Source organism: Martes martes (assembly GCF_963455335.1).
Source record: "Martes martes genome assembly, chromosome: 8".
Classification (NCBI taxonomy): Eukaryota; Metazoa; Chordata; class Mammalia; order Carnivora; family Mustelidae; genus Martes; species Martes martes.
The window spans coordinates 90,785,317-90,796,506 of record NC_137895.1 but is presented as its reverse complement, the minus strand read 5'-3'; positions in this window follow the sequence as shown (position 1 = coordinate 90,796,506).

The following is an 11,190-nucleotide window of genomic DNA, read 5'->3' as shown; positions in this document are numbered from 1 at the left end:
ATTAAAAAAATATTGTGCTGGGTCATAGGGAAGCTCTACTTTTAGTTTCTTGAGGAATCTCCACACTGTTCTCCAAAGTGGCTGCACCAACTTGCATTCCCACCAACAGTGGAAAAGGGTTCCCCTTTCTCCACATCCTTGGAAACAAATGTTGTTTCCATGGACAGGACTGGAAGAGATTATGCTGAGTGAAATAAGTCAAGCAGAGAGAGTCAATTATCATATGGTTTCACTTATTTGTGGAGCATAACAAATAACTTGGAGGACAAGGGTAGATGGAGAGGAGAAGGGAGTTGAGGGAAATTGGAAGGGGAGGTGAACCATGAGAGACTATGGACTCTGAACAACAACCTGAGGGTTTTGAAGGGGCGGGGGGTGGGAGGTTGGGGGAACCAGGTGGTGGGTATTAGGGAGGGTGCAGATTGCATGGAGCACTGGGTGTGTTGCAAAAACAATGAATACTGTTATGTTGAAAAGAAATAAAAAATTAAAAAAAAATCTTGTGCTAACATTTAAGCAGAAGCTATTTATTCTATTTTTTTAATATTAAGATTCTAATTATTCTTGAAAATATTTAGCTCCTTTTTAAAAAATCATGAAGATATTCTAGTTGATATTTTTCTTTTCCTCAATACTATAAAAACTAGTCTGGATTATGGATAATCTAAATACAGGGTTTCAAATCTCACAGGGGTTATTTAGGCCTGCCTCCACAATTTGAGATCTACATAGTTTAGGAAACTTTCACAAGCTTGCAAAATTAGTCATCTCCCTGTACAAGGTACATGTTTATGCATGGGAATGTTTTGTTGACATTCTTTCATGAATTACTTTAAGAGTTTGGTTGATGCTATCACACTCATATATATTTTAATATATATTTAATATTTATTTATTTATTTTTTTTGCCTTGTTGATAAATAGGCTAGAAGGACAATAAGGTAACATTCTATTACTAAATTAAATAGTTGCCTAGAAGTAGTTGAGTTTACTCATTGCATAATCCTTTTCTTTTCTTTTCCTTTTTTTTTTTTTATAATACTGTTATGGAAAATGAACATTAGATGGTCAAAATAATATCAACTGGGAAGCAGATATTTTTTCCAATAGGGAATTTTAATAATAATCTTGTGTATGTAACAGAATACATTTTCTTTTCTTTTTTTTTAAGATTTTATTTATTTATTTGACAGACAGAGATCACAAGTAGGCAGAGAGACAGGCAGAGAGAGAGAGGCAGAGAGATGGGGGAGGCAGGCTCCCTGCTGAGCAGAGAGCCTGGTGCAGGTCTTGATCCCAGGACCCTGCAATCATGACCTGAGCCGAAGGCAGACGCTTAACCCTCTGAGCCAGCCAGGCACCCCAACAGAACACATTTTCAAATTAGAAAAAACTGAATAATCCAAGATTAATTTCTGCTTTAGGATTTTATTAAGAGTCTCTTGGTAGTAAGCAATTATTTAATTTAATTTAATTTTTTAAAATTTAATTTAATTTTTAATATTGAAATGGTTGTAAATGGTTGTAAATCCACAAACATATATGCAAACATGATTTTAAAACATTTAAGTAAAATGAAGATTCCATATATTATATTGAAGAATAAAAAATTTACTTACTTCCTGAATCTTCTTGATGATCTAGTCTCAAATTTTGTCATCTGATTTGCTTAAATATTTACACAATTTCAGAGCTGGTAAATCGAGTTAGCAAAATATTTGGTTTCTACTGTGCTCTCAAAACAAGCATGTTGATTTAACTTTTTCATGGTTCTTAGGAATTATAATTCTATTTGACTCATGATATCCTTCATTCCTGATACTATAAAATGCTGACAATATTTTATTATAATTCAACTCATTCTTGCCTTTCTTCTCTCTCTCAAACTCCACATACAAATTCAGTTACACCTAGGTTGACTAGTACTTTCCCATTTGCCTCTTTTCATATATTACAATACACTTACTTATCCAATCATTTTTCTTTCTATTCACGCAAACATTTAAAATAAATATTTTGTAATTCTATGATTATACATCTATAAAACCTAAGTAATATTTTCCTTAAGTTCATGGGCTGTTATATTTTCCTGCAAACACTGTTTTGAGAAACAGAATATATGGAATGTTCTTCTCTATGTCTGCCATACAAATGGAACTGGACTTATTTTATCTGTGTCTTTTTGTTGGCCTGGGGGAATTCATTAAGTAAATAGAGTGCCAAGGAGAAGAATCATTAAAGACAAAGGTGAATCATTTTTATAAATATTGATTAAGAAGTACAAAAGGCAAAATGATTCAGGTAAATAGACAAATATACAAATGGTGAGATCCTAAGTATGTGAAAGCTTGATTTAGAATTTCACACTTCTATTGCTTCTCCGCCTTTTGGCTAAGACCAAGTATAGAATTTCACTCTTCTGTCATTGCATGAGGAACCCACATTTTTCTTCCAGAAACTGGACTTGTTTTCAGTAGAATTAGTGTGCTGATATCTTTTGAATTTTGGCAACCTAGAGAAGAATTCTTTATCAGGATGAAATGGTGGAAAACACTGCTGTGGATTTCCAGTATGACTGATTGTCTTCTGAAATGGACAATCTCTTAAAGACTGATGAGGAGGTTTATACCTATATTGACCCTTTGAATTTAGGGAAGCCATTCCCAAGCCCCTCCCTAATGTGGCTTTTATTGCCTTTTGACTACTTTCTTCACTGTGTTATTTACTTCCATTAAACAGTTATTTATATTTGTGTGTATGACATCTTCTCATATTGATAATATTATGGATCAATAAAATAAATATCTGGAAAGCTGGCATTGGATATTTTGAACTTGTTTATTTCCACAACTCCTTCAATGAAAGATGTCATTTTTATTCCTAGAAGGGTAATATAATATAGAAATATAGGGGTGCCTTGGTGGCTCAGTGGCTTGGGCCTCTACCTTCAGCTCAGGTCATGATCTCAGGGTTCTGGGATCAAGCCCCATATCAGGCACTCTGCTCAGCAGGGATACTGCTTCCCCCTCTCTCTCTGCCTGCCTCTCTGCCTACTTGTGATCTCTCTCTCTGTGTCAAATAAATAAATAAAATAAAATAAATAAATACATATGAATACCATATGTACACATATGTGTAATATAATTTTATATTTAATGAGTTATCTTTATTTTCTTCAGAGTTATAAATGTGGACATAAAACATGTGTGCATTTATTACCAGTAGTGCAGATTAACTATTTTGGGGGGCAGGACATGGATTATTTACAAGATTGAAAGATGAGAGTATTTGAAAGTGGGACAAAAGAAAGAAGTGGGAAAGGATGAACAAACCACTGGCTCACAAATAGGACAATACGTAGATGCTGAGATGTGTTGAATTTATAACTGCTACACATTAAAATAGGCATTGAAAATACCTATTCAAGATATTTCAGTGGAGATGGTGAAGCTGATTCTCTACTTATGAAAATTCTATTCCTTTGCCTTTAGTTTTGTATCCAAATAGCAATTCTTTTTATATTTTACTCAGAGCTTTTATTGATTACCAGGCACTGACCATAAAATTATCTCATTTTTTCAAACAAGCAGACAATACAAAACCATCTGAGGTCCGTGCTATTATTATTCAGGTAAAGAAAGAGTCTGAGGCAGAAAGAAATTAAAGTGTCTGGTGTCCACCATTTGTGTGTTTGTGAGCAACACAGTCTTTAGTGACTCACAGGGAAAGGGAATGAATTTCTATCTCACAAAGCACTGCACTTCATGAAATATCCTATTAGACATGTTTCTTCTCCATATCTTTTCTCAAACTCCTAGATACTGGATTGTCTCTCTCTTTCCTCCTTGATCGCCCTCTCACTCTCTAACTTTCTACCCTTACTGCTTTATTCCTAGTTCCTAATAGCTGTCTAGCTTTTCTCTAGACCTCAGAATAATTTATTTTTAATGAAGACTGATTACACCTGTTGCCCTCCTATCCACAAGCTAGTAGGCATCTGCTTTTTAATAATGTGTCAATTACCACCATGTATTCTGAGGTTGATGAGTGACTATGTTTTAGGTCAATGAAACATCGTTCAAGCTACCAGGTTTCACTCTCCTCAGAGAGTGGACGATGGATTTTAATTACAAATAATGGTTTGCTGTAACATGTTCTAAATCAAAAGATAAAATTTATTAAATCAAATGGTTGAGGGATCCAAATCTTTTAAGACTTTCTCTAAAACCTAAACTGGCATTGTATTACTGAATACTTCCAGTATGTATTACTAATCATTTTCAGTGATATATTATCATGCTCTTGTGGAGGTAAGCCACTCCACAAGATGTCTGGTTGGCCTCCCACTTACTGACTACCATCATTTAATTGAGCTATTATTCTATAATTTGAATTTTTAATCTCAGAAGTGTAATGATTGACAGATGATGTTGGACCTGATAAGTTACTAGGTGTAACCCATATAGTTAAGAGAATCTTTTTGTGTGTGAAAAAAATAAGGGTTTGCATCATGGGAGTTCCTACCATTAGAAAGTTCCAATGCAAACCTTAACAAGAATTGTTCTCAATAACTTCATGAAAAGTCAATACACATCAAACAAATTGATTTTTGCATAGTTGCCAAAAGGCTTAATGTAAATCAGAAGAGGAAAATGAGGACCAAATCCCTTAGAAAATATTCAGTCAATTATTCCTTTGTCATACAAAATGTCTACTTATGATAAAATGTACAGTTTATTTGATCACTGTTTTAAAAGCTAACCCACTGTTATGCATATCATTACATGTGTTTACATTGGGTAAAATATTTAGTCAGAGCACTAGGGCATTGGAACCATTCTAAATTATTCAAATGTATTTATGTACTCAAAAAATGTTTATCAAAAACCCACTACATGGCAGATGCAGGTTCTAAGAGAGGAGTATTTGTGACTTCTGGTAAAAGTCTAACAATGGCTTTTCAGCGGTGGAGGTGAGGGGCTGATCTCTAGAGCTGATCCTGTTCCAAGATGTGAAATCTCGCACATGGCAGGTTTCAAGCTACTGATGTGGGCTTTCTGAATGCAGAACTGAGAAGACACAGCACAACTGGCTTTTGGGAAGCGTCTAGGCAGGCCCTGCACCCTTCTGTGTGGACCACAGCATTTTGTCTGCAGGGGAGACCGAGATCCATGCTCTCCTGGGCTCAGGAATGTGAGAGAAAACAGACAATAAGCAATGAACATGATTGATTCTTAAATTATAGGGTCTTATATAAATTAGTAACTATTTTGTAAAGGAAGAGAAAACTGAAAACCCTTGGAAGTGGGGGGCTACTATAATTTTATGTAGAGAAATTGGGGGAGGCCTTATTGAGGTGACATGCAGATATCTGGGAGAGGAGTGTGTCTGGTTTAAGTACCATCTAGTGTAAATGCACTAAGGCCTTAGGAGGAAACTTGTGATTTGCTAAGAAAGATTTATGTTTCTTCCTTTCCAATATTAGTAAATGTATTGGTGCTTGTCCTGCTAGTCTCCTGGATAGAACATCCAGTATAGCACTGAATAAACACAATGATAGTGAGCTTGTAACTGATTTTTGTTAAAATGATTTTTCTATGAACAAAGTATATCATGAAGCAAATCAGGTTTTGCATCATTTGCACTTAAATGAATTGTATGTATAAACTGTTATATCAAAATAGCCAGAAAAAGTAAGAGAATATTATAACTCTAAGCCATGACTGTATTTATGGTCTTTGTATAGTAAATTAAAAGTGTTAAACATGGAGGAGTCAAGATGGCGGAGAAGTAGCAGGCTGAGACTACATCAGGTAGCAGGAGATCAGCTAGATAGCTTATCAAACCATTGCACAAACACCTACAAATCCAACAGGAGATCGAAGAGAAGAAGAATAGCAATTCTAGTAACAGAAAATTGACCACTTTCTGAAAGGTAGGACTGGCGGAGAAGTGAATCCAAAGCAACTGGAAGATAGACCACGGGGGAGGGGCCGGCTCCCGGCATGCGATGGAGCAATGGAGCACAAAATCAGGACTTTTAAAAGTCTGCTCCACTGAGGGAAATCGCTCCAGAGGCTAAAGTGGGGTGAAGCCCATGCGGGGCCAGCGTGGCCCTAGGTCCCGCAGGATCACAGAAGGCCTGGGGGTGTCTGAGTGTCACAGAGCTCGCAGGTATTAGACAGGGGAAGCCTGCTACAGAGACAGAGCCGAGGAGTGAGCTCTCAGCTCAGGGTTACCATGAATTGGACGCAGGCTGGGTGAGCTTGTAGCGCGGCCAGAGGACAGGGAGACGGGAGTGATTGGGCTCTTTTCTCTGAGGGCATACTGAGGAGTGGGGCCCCAAGCTCTCAGCTCCTCCAGGCCGGGGACTGGGAGGCCACCATTTTCATTCCCGTCCTCCGGAACTCTATGGAAAGCGTTCAGAGGACAAAAGCTCCCGAAAGCGAACCCGAGCAGATTACTTAGCCCAGCTCCTGGTAAGGGCGGTGCAATTCCACCTCGGGCAAAGACACTTGAGAATCACTACAAGAGGCCCCTTCCCCAGAAGATCAACAAGAAATCCAGGCAAGAACAAGTTCACCGAACAAGGACAGCAGCAGAATTCCAGAGGAAGAGAAAGCAAAGCAGGGAACTCATGGCTTTCACCCCATGATTCTTTAGTCTTGTGGTTAGTTTAAATTTTTTTTTATTTAATTTTTTTTAACTTTTACCCCTTTCTTTTTTAACATTTTTTAACTACTTTATCTTATATATATATGTATGTATATATTGTGTATATATATATATTTTCTTTTTTATATTTTTTCTTTATTTGTTTTCTTTTTTACTTTTTTTTTCTCAACTTTTTTTTTTTGTTTAAAGATTTTATTTATTTATTTGACAGAGATCACAAGTAGGCAGAGAGGCAGGCAGAGAGGGAGAGAGGAGGAAGCAGGATCCCCGCCAAGCAGGGAGCCTGATGCGGGGCTCGATCCCAGGACCCTGAGATCATGACCTGAGCCGAAGGCAGAGGCTTTAAACCACTGAGCCACCCAGGCACCCCTCAACTTATTTTTATCCCCTTTCTCCCCACCCCCCATGATTTGGGGTCGCTTCTGATTTGGTTAAAGTGCATTTTCCTGGGGTCTTTGCCACCCTTTCAGTATTTTATTTGCTCCTTCATATACTCTTATCTGGACAAAATGACAAGGTGGAAAAACTCACCACAAAAAAAAAAGAACAAGAGGCAGTACTGAAGGCTAGGGACCTAATCAATACAGACATTGGTAATATGTCAGATCTAGAGTTCAGAATGATGATTCTCAAGGTTCTAGCCTGGCTCAAAAAGGGCATGGAAGATATTAGAGAAACCCTCTCTGGAGAGATAAAAGCCCTTTCTGGAGAAATAACTAAAATCTAACCAAGTTGAAATAAAAAAAGCTATTAATGAGGTGCAATAAAAAATGGAGGCTCTTACTGCTAGGATAAATGAGGCAGAAGAAAGAATTAGTGATATAGAAGACCAAATGACAGAGAATAAAGAAGCTGAGCAAAAGAGGGACAAACAGCTACTGGACCACAAGGGGAGAATTCGAGAGATAAGTGACACCATAAGACGAAACAACATTAGAATAATTGGGATTCCAAAAGGAGAAGAAAGAGAGAGGGGAGCAGAAGGTATATTGGAGACAATTATTGGAGAGAATTTCCTTAATGTGGCAAAGGGAACAAACATCAAAATCCATGAGGTGCAGAGAACCCCCCTCAAAATCAACAAGAATAGGTCCACACCCCGTCACCTAATAGTAAAATTTACAAGTCTTAGCGACAAAGAGAAAATCCTGAAAGCAGCCCGGGGAAAGAAGTCTGTAACATACAATGGTAAAAATATTAGATTGGCAGCGGACTTATCCACAGAGACCTGGCAGGCCAGAAAGAACTGGCATGAGATATTCAGAACACTAAACAAGAAAAACATGCAGCCAAGAATACTATATCCGGCTAGGCTATCATTAAAATAGAAGGAGAGACAAAAAGCTTCCAGGACAAACAAAAACTGAAAGAATTTGCAAACACCAAACCAGCTCTACAGGAAATATTGAAAGGGGTCCTCTAAGCAAAGAGAGAGCCTAAAAGTAACAGACCAGAAAGGAACAGAGACAATATACAGTAACAGTTACCATAGAAGCAATATAATGACACTAAATTCATATCTCTCAATAGTTACCCTGAATGTTAATGGGCTAAATGCCCCAATCAAAAGACACAGGGTATCAGAATGGATAAAAAACCAAAACCCATCAATATGTTGCCTACAAGAAACTCATTTTAGACCCAAAGACACCTCCAGATTTCAAGTGAGGGGGTGGAAAACAATTTACCATGCTAATGGACATCAGAAGAAGCTGGGGTGGCAATGCTTATATCAGATCAATTAGATTTTAAGCCAAAGACTATAATAAGAGATGAGGAAGGACACTATATCATACTCAAAGGGTCTGTCCAACAAGAAGACCTAACAATCTTAAATATCTATGCCCCTAACATGGGAGCAGCCAACTATATAAACCAATTAATAACAAAATCAAAGAAATACATTGACAGTTATACAATAATAATAGAGGACTTCAACATACCCCTCACTGAAATGGACAGATCATCCAAGCAAAAGATCAACAAGGAAATAAAGGCCTTAAATGACACACTGGACCAGATGGACATCACAGATATATTCAGAACATTTCATCCCAAAGCAACAGAAGACACTTTCTTCTCTAGTACACATCGAACATTCTCCAGAATAGATCACATCCTGGGTCATAAATCAGGTCTCAACCAGTATCAAAACATTGGGATCATTCCCTGCATATTTTCAGACCACAATACTTTGAAGCTAGAACTCAATCACAAGAGGAAATTTGAAAAGAACACAAATACATGGAGACTAAACAGCTTCCTTCTAAAGAATGAATGGGTCAACCAGGAAATTATAGAAGAATTGAAAAAATTCATGGAAACACATGATAATGAAAACACAACGGTTCAAAATCTGTGGGACACAGCAAAGGCAGTCCTGAGAGGAAAATACATAGTGGTACAAGCCTTTCTCGAAAAACAAGAAAGGTCTCCAATACACAACCTAACCCTACACCTAAAGGAGCTGGAGAGAGAACAACAAAGAAAGCCTAAACCCAGCAGGAGAAGAGAAATCATAAAGATCAGAGCAGAAATCAATGAAATAGAAACCAAAAAACAATAGAACAAATCAACAAAACTAGGAACTGGTTCATTGAAAGTATTAATAAGATTGATAAACCCCTGACCAGACTTATCAAAAAGAAAAGAGAAAGGACCCAAGTAAATAAAACCATGAATGAAAGAGGAGAGATCAAAACTAACACCAAAGAAATACAAACAATTATAAGAACATACTATGAGCAAATCTACGCCAACAAATTTGACAATCTGGAAGAAATGGATGCATACCTAGAGACATATAAAATACCACAACTGAACCAGGAATAAATAGAAAGCCTGAACAGACTCATAACCAGTAAAGAGATTGAAACAGTCATCAAAAATTTCCAAACAAACAAAAGTCCAGAGCCAGATGGCTTCCCAGGGGAATTCTACCAAATATTTAAAGAAGAATTAATTCCTATTCTCCTGAAACTGTTCCAAAAAATAGAAATGGAAGGAAAACTTCCAAATCATTTTATGAGGCCAGCATCACTTTGATCCCAAAACCAGACAAGGATCCCATCAAAAAAGAGAATTACAGACCAATATCCTTGATGAACAGAGATGCAAAAACTCACCAAAATACTAGCCAATAGGTTCGAGGAGTCAAGATGGTGGAGAAGTAGCAGGCTGAGATGACATCGGGTAGCAGGAGATCAGCTAGATAGCTTATCTAACCATTGTGAACACCTACAAATCCAACGGGAAATCAAAGAGAAGAGCAACAATTCTAGAAATAGAAAATCGATCACTTTCTGAAAGGTAGGACCTGTGGAGAAGTGAATCCAAAGCAACGGGAAGATAGACGGTGGGGGGAAGGGCCGGCTCCCGGCATGCGGCGGAGCAACGGAGCACAACATCGGGACTTTTAAAAGTCTGCTCCACTGGGAGACAATGCACCAGAGGCTAAACTGGGGGGAAACCCAGGCGGGGTCAGCATAACCCCAGGTCCCGCGGGGTCACAGAAGGACCAGGGGTGCCTGAGTGCCGCAGAGCTTGCAGGTATTAGAGCGGGGAAGCCAGCTACAGCGACAAAGCTGAGGAGTGAGCTCTCAGCCCGGGGTTACCTAGTGCCGGTTGCAGGCTGGGTGGGCTCAGAGTGCGGCTGGAGGCCACGGAGACGGAACCGACTGGGCGCTTTTCTCCAGGTTCCAGCAATTGACTGCTTTCCTCAGGGCGCGACCGCAGGACAGGGAGGCGGGGCAGTTGGGCCCTTTTCTCAGAGGGTGCACTGAGGAACAGAACCCCAAGCTCTCGGCTCCTCCAGGCCGAGAGATTGGGAGGCCGCCATCTTCACTCCCGTCCTCTGGAACTAGATGTCCATCAACAGATGAATGGATAAAGAAGATGTGGTATATATACACAATGGAATACTATGCAGCCATCAAAAGACGTGAAATCTTGCCATTTGTGACAACATGGATGGAACTAGAGGGTATCATGCTTAGCGAAATAAGTCAACTGGAGAAAGACAACTATCATATGATCTCTTTGATATGAAGAAGTGGAGATGCAATGCGGGGGGGTAGGAGGGAGGTAGTAAAAGAAAAAATGAAAAGATGGGATTGGGAGGGAGACAAACCATGAAAGACTCAATCTCAAAAAACAGACTGAGGGTTGCTGGGGGGAGGGGGGATGGGAGAGGGTGGTGGGGAAATGGACATTGGGGATGGTATGTGCTATGATGAGTGCTGTGAAATGTGTAAACCAGGTGATTCACAGACCTGTACCCCTGGGGATAAAAATACATTATATGTTTATTAAAATAAAAAATTAAAAAAATACTAGCCAATAGGATTCAACAGTACATTAAAAGGATTATTCACCACGACCAAGTGGGATTTATTCCAGGGCTGCAAGGTTGGTTCAACATCCACAAATCAGTCAATGTGATACAACATATTAATAAAAGAAAGAACAAGAACCATATGATACTCTCAATAGATGCTGAAAAAGCATTTGACATAG